This window comes from Varanus komodoensis, unplaced genomic scaffold (genome assembly GCF_004798865.1).
Source record: "Varanus komodoensis strain SLA01 unplaced genomic scaffold, ASM479886v1 scaffold1, whole genome shotgun sequence".
NCBI lineage: Eukaryota > Metazoa > Chordata > Lepidosauria > Squamata > Varanidae > Varanus > Varanus komodoensis.
The window spans coordinates 129,607,176-129,616,182 of NW_025335268.1; the positions used below are offsets into that span (position 1 = coordinate 129,607,176).

General features: G+C 42.4%; 1 long non-coding RNA gene across 1 annotated transcript; it reads right to left on the bottom strand.

Moving 5' to 3' along the window:
• Nucleotides 1-209: 209 nt before the first annotated feature.
• LOC123031241 lies at nt 210-8,261 on the bottom strand. Its single transcript, XR_006416248.1, has 3 exons — nt 7,918-8,261; nt 6,427-6,609; nt 210-370 (listed from the first exon to the last, which is right to left on the bottom strand). It is a non-coding gene; the product is annotated as an uncharacterized LOC123031241 (long non-coding RNA).
• Nucleotides 8,262-9,007: the final 746 nt, after the last annotated feature.

Consider the following 9,007-nt stretch of genomic DNA (forward strand, 5'->3'; position numbering starts at 1 on the left):
CATTTTAGAAATTATCTCAGCCTAGCATGGGGTGGCAGCTCTTCCATCTCATGGCTTCCTTGGCCTTTGGGAAGATCTCAGTCTTGCCTGCTCCTAAATATCAGTTCTAATTCTCCCCCCCCCCCCGCACCACTATCATCATTATTTAAATTATTTAATTATTTCTATGCCATGGTAACCAGCTGCCAAAGGTATCCACATACCAGCTTTTTTTCTGTTAGGATTTGCAGTGCTTTCTTTACAGTTGTGGAACAGGTAGATATTCAGATGGGTGATGCATTTGCCAATAAGCACAAAACAGATGAAATAGTGGTAAAATCTCAAATTCTGGATTCCTGCTTGGCACACTGTTGTTAAAGTCACAGGAAACCTGCCAAAGAAAAGACAACAACCATATTAGATGTCGTGGGAGATGCATTTATTTTATATTTGGTAGGGTTTCCCATATGCACGTGCTGAGCTATCCACCTATTTTATCCTCATAGCAACCTTGTCAGGTAGGTGAGACTCGGCTTCAACACAGAGTGGGGTTTTAAAACTAGATCTCCCCAGGCTTCAAACGACTGCAGCACACTTTCTGTCGCACATCTGGGGAGACACGCCATTCCTTCGTGTTGAAATAGTGTCACTGATGCAGCTTTGTGCTACTGATGTAGGGTGGACAGGCATCTTTAAAAACAACCACAAGACTGTAGCTGCCTAACAGCAGAAATGCATAGGGAAGCATTTCCTGACAGAGGGATAGAGGGAACAGAAAAGCTTCCCCTGATGATTTCTGTCTGTCATAGACCAGTTAAAGGCAGAGTTTCAAAAAGGTCCCCAGCAAAAAGTGGTGACCCATTTTATGGATATGCTGTTTTATTTATTTTACTTGGTTTTATATATGTTTAGCTTGCTTGCATGCTTGCTTATTTATTTATTTTTTCGATTTATATCCTGCCTTTTTCCTACAAAGGGCTCAAGGCAGCTTACATCTCCTCCTCCATCTTATCCCCACAACAACAACCCTGTGAGGTAGGTTGGGCTGAGAGTCTGTGACTGGCCCAAAGTCACCCAATTGGTTCCACAGTGGAATGGAGACTAGAACCCAGATCGTCTGAGTCCCAGTCCCATGCTCTTAACCACTACACCACACTGGCTCTCATATCATATCATTGTATGCTGTCCTGATTTCATAGAATGATACAGATGGAAGGCATCTCAGAGGTCAACTAGTCCAGCCCCAGTGATTCAAGGTGTCAGTTTCTACATTGTCCCTGATAGGTGATTATCCTGCCTCTGCCTAAAAACCTCTAGCAGAAGAGAGTCCCCCTTCTCCCAAGGCTGTCTGTTCCACTTTTGAGCAGCTTGTCCATCAGGAAGTACTTCAAAATGTTTAATATAACCCTCTTTCCTTATAATCTGAGCCCATTGGTTTTGGTTGTGCCCTCTAAGAACAACAGAACACAGATGCATTCCATCATGCATGTGATAGCCATTCCCATATTCTGGGGGAGGGGGCTACTACTTAATTGTCTTTTCTTCAATAAGTACATCTCACTCCGTTAATCTGCCCTCATGGATGTGGCCTCTAGGCCCTTCACCCTATGGGAGAGGACCCTGGCTGAGTGGCAGAGCACATGCTTCATGTGCAGGAGGGTTTGTGTTTGATCTCAGCATCTTGAGGTAGAGCAGAAACTCTGTCTGGCATTCCGACTGCTCAGTGTCAACAGTGGTGGATAAAATGAACCACTTCCGAATATACTGATGTATAAGGTGACTTGCGTATAAGACGAGGTTGATATTTTGCATGTTTGTCATACATCCGGTGCATATGACAACCCCTGATTTTTGCTTCACTATTTCTGGTTTCAAGGGTCCTCTTATATGCCTGTATATATGGGTATCTGTCTAACAAAAAAGTGACTATCTCCAGAAAAACCATGAATATCTCTGGAGTTCTTGTGCCCACTGAGAGACAAAACATGTGAGGCTGGCTAGTGCTGAGACAAAGAGCATGGCATCACCAACCAGAGGCCCTAGAGATATTCACGGTTTTTCTTTAGAGATATTCATGGTTCTCCCACTTTTGTGGGGGTCCTGTGGTTTTTGCTGTGGGGCTTATGTATATGGGGTTCCACTCCATGACGAAAATTTTTCACCTGGCCTATAAGATCGCCTCCCAATTTTTGCCTCACTATTTCTGTTTCCAAAGGGTCATCTTATATGCTGGTATATATGCTAGTCTGACTGACTCATAATAAGGCAGCGCCCATGTCCTATCCTTGTTGCTCTCCTTTCAACAGGCCCTCTTTTGTTATTTGATTTGAAAGATGGGGTATCAATTCTAACAGTAAAAAAACTGTAAGTACAGCAGCATTTCAAAAAAACACTCCAAAATTAAACTGCATGGACAAACCAGGTGGGCTCTCCTTGGCACATGCATAACTTTTGCAGGTGTAGGCAACCTGGTGCCCTCTTGATATTTTGACTACAACTATAAAGCCCTAAACGGCTTGGGTCCTGGTTACCTGAAGGAGCGCTTACATCCATATATGCCCAGGCACCCCTTGAGATCGGCGGGAGAGGCCCTTCTCTGGGAACCCTCCGTGAAAGAAATTAGGAGGGTGGGTACTCGGAGGAGGGCTTTCTCTGCGGTGGCACCTAAGTTATGGAATGCGCTCCCCAGAGAGGTCCGCCTGGCGCCGTCGTTATTTGTTTTTCGGCGCCAGGCAAAGACCTTTTTATTTAAGCAGCATTTTAACTGTTAATATTATTGGATTTTATCTGGCCAGGGCGGCTTATTTTATATTGTATTTTTGTATTTTTAATCGTATGTTTATATTTTCTTAATTTAATGATTATAATTATTTTAATTTATTGTTGTGAGCCGCCCCGAGGCTTCGGCGAATGGGGCGGCATAAAAATATTTTAATAAATAAATAAATAAATAAATAAATAAATAACTCCCATTATCCTGCCCTAGGGCTGCTGACTTGGGCAGCTGCTGCAGTAGAAAACATCTTGAAGGCTTCTGGTTGCCTGCCCCACTGTAAGAGATGGACAAATGCAACAATACAAAGATCTCCAGGTTTGGGCTGCACGTGTTGAAGTTCACAGGTTTCCGATGGTATTTCTTCCCTATTGTTGTAACAAGAAAATATGTCCCTCTCTTTAATAAAATACAGTTTGCACCATATCAACATAGTGGCAATTGACACCAATTTCCCAGATTTTCCAGCTCATCTAAATATAAGTTTGACCCAGTATTGTTATCTGTGATGAGCAGATAACCACAGAATAAAGGCACAGCTTTTGGTTTGGAAGGGAAAAAAAGGAAGGGTCGAAGGGACTTCAAATCCATTGCCACTGGTTTCCAATGTTTCCCAGGGAACACCAAGGATTGGAGAAAATAATAGGTAGTAACATCATGCCAAGCATTTCTGTTACAATAATCACCTTTATTTCTGGCTGCCTTGTTTTGGCTGAAATTCCAAACACACATTTTTCTGCGTGAGCATTTTTTTGCTTTGTTTTGTTTTTGTTCTGTTGTAACAAGAAGAATGTTCCTTTCTGCTCTATCATGCAGCTCTTAAGGACTTAAAAATCCTATGCTTATATTTTCTGCCCAGCACATTTTAAGCTATGTTACCAGAGTTACAGACCTAATTCAGCTGCAAAAGGATACTGTTAAGGTTATTACAGAACGTAGCAATGCAAGCTTTGTAAACTATACCAGTGAATTTGCAATCATAGGATAGGAAGTAGCCAAATGGCCACCAAGTCCAATCCTGAATTTGCAGTAGAACTATATTATGATTAGAACTCTTTGCCTTTATCTCCAAGTTTAGGGAATTGGAGATAAGGCTAAGTCTAGTGCTCTGCAACATAGGCAGGAATGCACCAGCTGGCAGGTTCATCTCTACTATTATGTAAAAGTGAGCAATTTCTTCAAGCAGCCAACACAGAGAAGGATGGGGGCATTTTCTTGGCCATTTCCCCCCGCCAGTCTTCCTAAGTCACCTGGCCATTCTGCTGTTTTGGAGGAAATGGCTACACAACCCATGTGTGTGTGCCACACAACCTATCCTGCACCCCCTGGACTAGAATCTGCCCTCAGGTGTGGTAGAGAACACTGTTCCTGGTCAGGAAACTAAATTCAGCTGCCAGCTCAATTTGTTCCTGAATGTGAAATGCAGTGGCACCATCTTTCTTGCCCCTTTTCCCAAACAGCAAAACATCTTGGACTGGCCCTGCTGCTGGACTGTGGCTAGTTCCTGCCTTTACTCTTGCACATGCTTTCCCCCCTCCAACAATTCATGCATCAAATAAGAAAGATGGGGAGTAAAAACGGATTTGGGAACATTGGGGAACTAATTGGATATGGTTGCAAAAATTCAAAATGCCTATAGAGAAAGAGCTGTAGCCCTGTAGTGATGCTAAAGTAGCCAGGTGCAGAAGAGGACCGAGCTCCTGCTCCATTCATTATGCAGAAGATGGAATTTCAGCTGGTGAAATGCTCTCTCTGTACGGCTGCAGAAGAGCTTTGGCTTGTACTGAACCAGCAGGAAGCAAAGCTTGGGATAGCTGATACTCGATGAACTGTTGTACTATTTAAACTGCTGTCATTTCTCTCTGCAGAATATTAAATAGCTGTCCCATACTTTGATTAATGAACAGAAGATTCTTCTTGAGAATTTCATCTTTTATCATTACTATCTGCCTTAATTGCTCTGACTCCCTCCCAGAATACATAGGTTCAAGGGGCAGGGATTGGCTTTGCATCCTCTGCTATGAAGACTGATGAAAAAAATCCCTCTTCTCTGCAATCTGAATGGGAGTCCCTGCAGCACATGTGATACGGCATGTGTGGAATCATCTCCCACACCGAGTGCTGAGTGTGTGAAGCTGAGCTGTGCCTTCTTTTCATGTCTGATTGAGCCTGTATGCGAACAGGGGCAGCCTATGTGGGGTCAGCAGGCACAGATTCATTCCAGGCTTTGTACATATATGGTGGGTAATCTGCAGACAAGATGGTTGTCCAAACATATCCCAATCCTGTCAGTAAATATGTGAAGTGAGTTCTTTTTTTGCTGCAGTGTGCATCACTTTACCACAAAACCTAGCCGTTTAAACTAAAAACTAATCACACATTATCTATGCATGTAGGACAGGGGTGGGCAATTTTGGGTTATTCAGACGTTTTGGTCCACAACTCCTGTCAATCTTGGTTGGCATAGCTGATGTTGAAGGATACTGGGAGCTGTAGGTCAAAGCATCTGATGGGCCACTGGTAGCCCACCCCGCATCTAAAAAAACAACAAAGGAGGAAATTCCAAGAGCAAAGCTGCACATTAAGCAGGACTGTGTGATTTCTTTGTTTGCTTTTGTAAAAGATAGGAATAAAGGGGTAGCAGGGTGGGGAGGCAACCGTATATGTTTCCTTACAAACCAAATTATTTTGCTTTCCCGGAAGTAGTTTTTCCAGCTATTTTAAAAACGGTTGCGATTTTAAAAGAGAGAGAGGCTGAATGTACATTTTGTGTAATCAACATACTCCAAATGGATTTAAGGCAAGAGAACAATCTGAATCAGCCTTCCATTAACTGCTCGGTGCCTCTGTCATTTGCATTGCAAATATGGGAGGAGCCTCTGTGGCACATCTGAATGCTCCGCTAATTTTCCTCACCCAAGAGACTCTCTGCGGCATTCCTCTGGGCTGGCCTCCTGCCAGGAGACCTGGGTTCTCCTCTCCTCTGCGCCTGGTGTGCAGCTTTGATGATGCTGACAGAGCCCACACTGATGCAAGCAAGAAAGAATCCCTGGCCAGCAGACAGCCTCACTGTAATGAGCGGAGTTTGGTGCTAATGAGAAGAGTCACTGGCCCGGGGGCGGGTGGGGGGTGTCCTCCTGGGGACAAGGTCCTTTCAGGACAAAGGAAAACATTTCATTACAGGCAGATAAATGAAGAAGGGAAGCTGGAAGCCTGGTCTTACGGTGCCGGGGGGCGGGGGGGGGGGGTAAAACGAGACTTTTTGCTCAGCCAAACTGTTTCAGAACATAGGAAGAGCCATGCTAGGTCAGACTAAGGTTCCATCTGGACCAGGGTTCTCTTCATACAGTGGCCAACCAGCTGCCTTCGGGATCCCCAAGCCAGATATGGATGTAATGGCACCCTGTTAATGATGTCTTACCAGCCTGGCCAGCTTAGCATAGTCACAGCAACACATTGCATCAGATATGAGGTAAAAGGGGCCCAGTGAAGATATGACTGCCAAAAGGAAATGCATCATCAACAACAAAAAGGGGTCGCTGCTTTGCACGACATTTGCAAATGCCAATTCATACCTTGAGGCAAATGTCGAAATATTGGTTTTAATTCAAGCAGAAAGCATGCACATCTCACCAGCTTTTGGAAGAATAACACCAGCTGACTTGTGTGCCTACCTGTTCGGTTTGCTCTCCAGGTGGCAACTGCTCAGGGGTCACTTCGAGGAGCAGCTCTGCCTTCAGATTGTTCAGAGAAATCCTCAGTGGATTTAAATGCATCCAGAGTTCTGTGGATCCAGCATTCAGAATGTATAGCAGACTACCTTCTTCCAGGTCAGGAGAATTCAGCAGATTTTCAGACTAAGAATTTTTTAAATTGGGGGAAAATGCATATTTACAAAGAGAAACAATTTTCGTATGAAAATTCTTCCACTAATAAGCAAGTCACAGCATGAAATCCATGAAATGGAATGAATCTAACAAAATCTGTGTCTTCCTTGAGAACAGTAACAGAAATGGATCTGAGCAAGGTATTAATATTACTAGGAGATACTGAAAGTGATGAAATCTCTATTTTCTCTACTTCTAGGTGCTTCTCTCAAGAATAAGCACTTCTCATAGATGAGAAAAGCCAGTTGTTTAAGAGTTAACTTAATATTAAGACCTTATATAAATTAAGAATAATTTTTCTCCTGTCGTTCTGTCCAAACTGAATATTGCAATTTTATTTTATTGTAATTAAATGCAATTTTATTGTAATTAAAATTGTATATAACTACCAATTAATACTTTCCTGGTGGCTTGTGGTAGGATTTGCCTCCAAGTTGCCCAATAGGGAAACATTTGTAAAGTGGAAGCATTAGTTCTTTCAAGTAGCAGGCCACCAACACACTCAAATTACTAAGAAAGGAAGGTATGGCTGGGAAAAAAATCGTTGGAGATAAATAACTTTGTGAACAAGGTTTGATGGTCTGTTTGAAGAGTTGGCCTGTCTGTCTCCTTTTTAAAAATACAGAACCTCGGGAAGGGAGAGCTGGAGCTTCCAAGTTGCTCATCCACAGTTTGTACCTGGACAACAGATTGAGCAAGGAACTCAAGTCACAGTCACAGTCTTCCCCATTTTTCTATATATGTAACATTAAATATGATACACATATTCATTATTTTATATAATATATAATATATAACATTACAGTTATATTACAAGTATATATCATAATGGATTTATAATTATGTATCTATAATTTATAATAGTGATTTCCAGATTTGGAGCTATGTCTATAACTTTGCATATTCAAATTTTACCTCAGTCTTTATTCTTGGTATCAATGATGCATTTCCTATTTTTTGGAAGTGGCCACCCTCACTGGGCACCTTCTACATGCAAAACATATGAGTAGTCACACCTATACTGCCCTGTTGTTAACCAAATAATAGAGGGAAATAAGTCTCCCAGAACACGTGGCCAGTGTATGATCCTTCAAATTTCCTGTCTCCCTCAATAATAAACACCAGACATTTCAGAAGAGGGTTCCCCCTCAAAGCATGCAAATATGTAGAAAATCTGTCCTGCAGAGGCTTCTGTTTAATCCCAATAACCAGAGTAAGCACTTTATCTCAGTAGAACAATTATCAGTTCAAAGCTATTGTGATTGTATATAGACTTACCATTCATATGTTCAGGGGTTTAAAAAAAGAAATCTTGGTAGATTCTTGACCATCATCCAATACAGATTCCAGCAGTAATTAGAAGTTGTGTAAAAATACTTTCCTTTAACAGCATTGAACTTTTCACCTTTCAATTAAATTTAAAATGAATAGAGCTCATTCAGTTCATGAGAAGTATTCACACTTCTAAAACTATTAACAAATGTATATCAGTGACTAATGAAGTTCCCACTTGATTCCTCTTTTCTCAGTTGTTTTGATTAATGACCTGGGCAACTATGGCATAACAGCATATGACATGGCTTTAGTATATTTTCAGTCAGTCATTGTCTGAAAATGTCTGTATTCTGTGTAGCGCTTTGGTGATTCCGACATTTTGCCTGCATTCATAAAACACACCATGAAACCCACCGTAGTTTGCAAGGTTTTTCAACCATGATGTTCCAGTTGTTTCTACATTATCATGATTCCAGCCTCCCCGCTCAGCCCTTCCACTGTTGCCTGAATCCCATCACCCACCATGCCTGAAATTCAATCCCAAGGTGCACTGCTCCCCACCTGTGTTGAATGCCTCTTTCTCACTGGTCTGCACACAAAGGCTGAATAACTGCAGCAAGTCCTGCAGTTGCTGATCTTTCCAGGGGACTCTGTGCTACTTGTATGCCACAACTGGGGAAACCATGCCACACAACAAAGCATGATAGTATGGAAGAACCATAGAACAAGCCAGTCTTTCTTATTGTGATTTCCAGTGCTTTTTTGTCATAGAACACACTGGAATGGCGTTCCGGCACCTTTTTTCAGACAGATTTTCCAAGTTTTAAGAGTAACTTTTGAAAATTTGATGTTCAGTCCACATGGATTTGAATTGCCCTGTCAAGCGTAGCAGGTCGGTGGCAAAATCATCAAAACAGTGCATGCGGGCTGCTTGTGTGTCAAATCTGATGCATGCATACTTTGTCTGTGCTGGTTGTGATGGCGCTGCTCGGCTTGTGATTGGTCGTGTGGCTGCGCGCTGAGTGCTTACTGCGGGCGGTGACCGTTATGTTTCGTTACACAACTGATGTGTGTGAGTGTGTGTACAGTGACT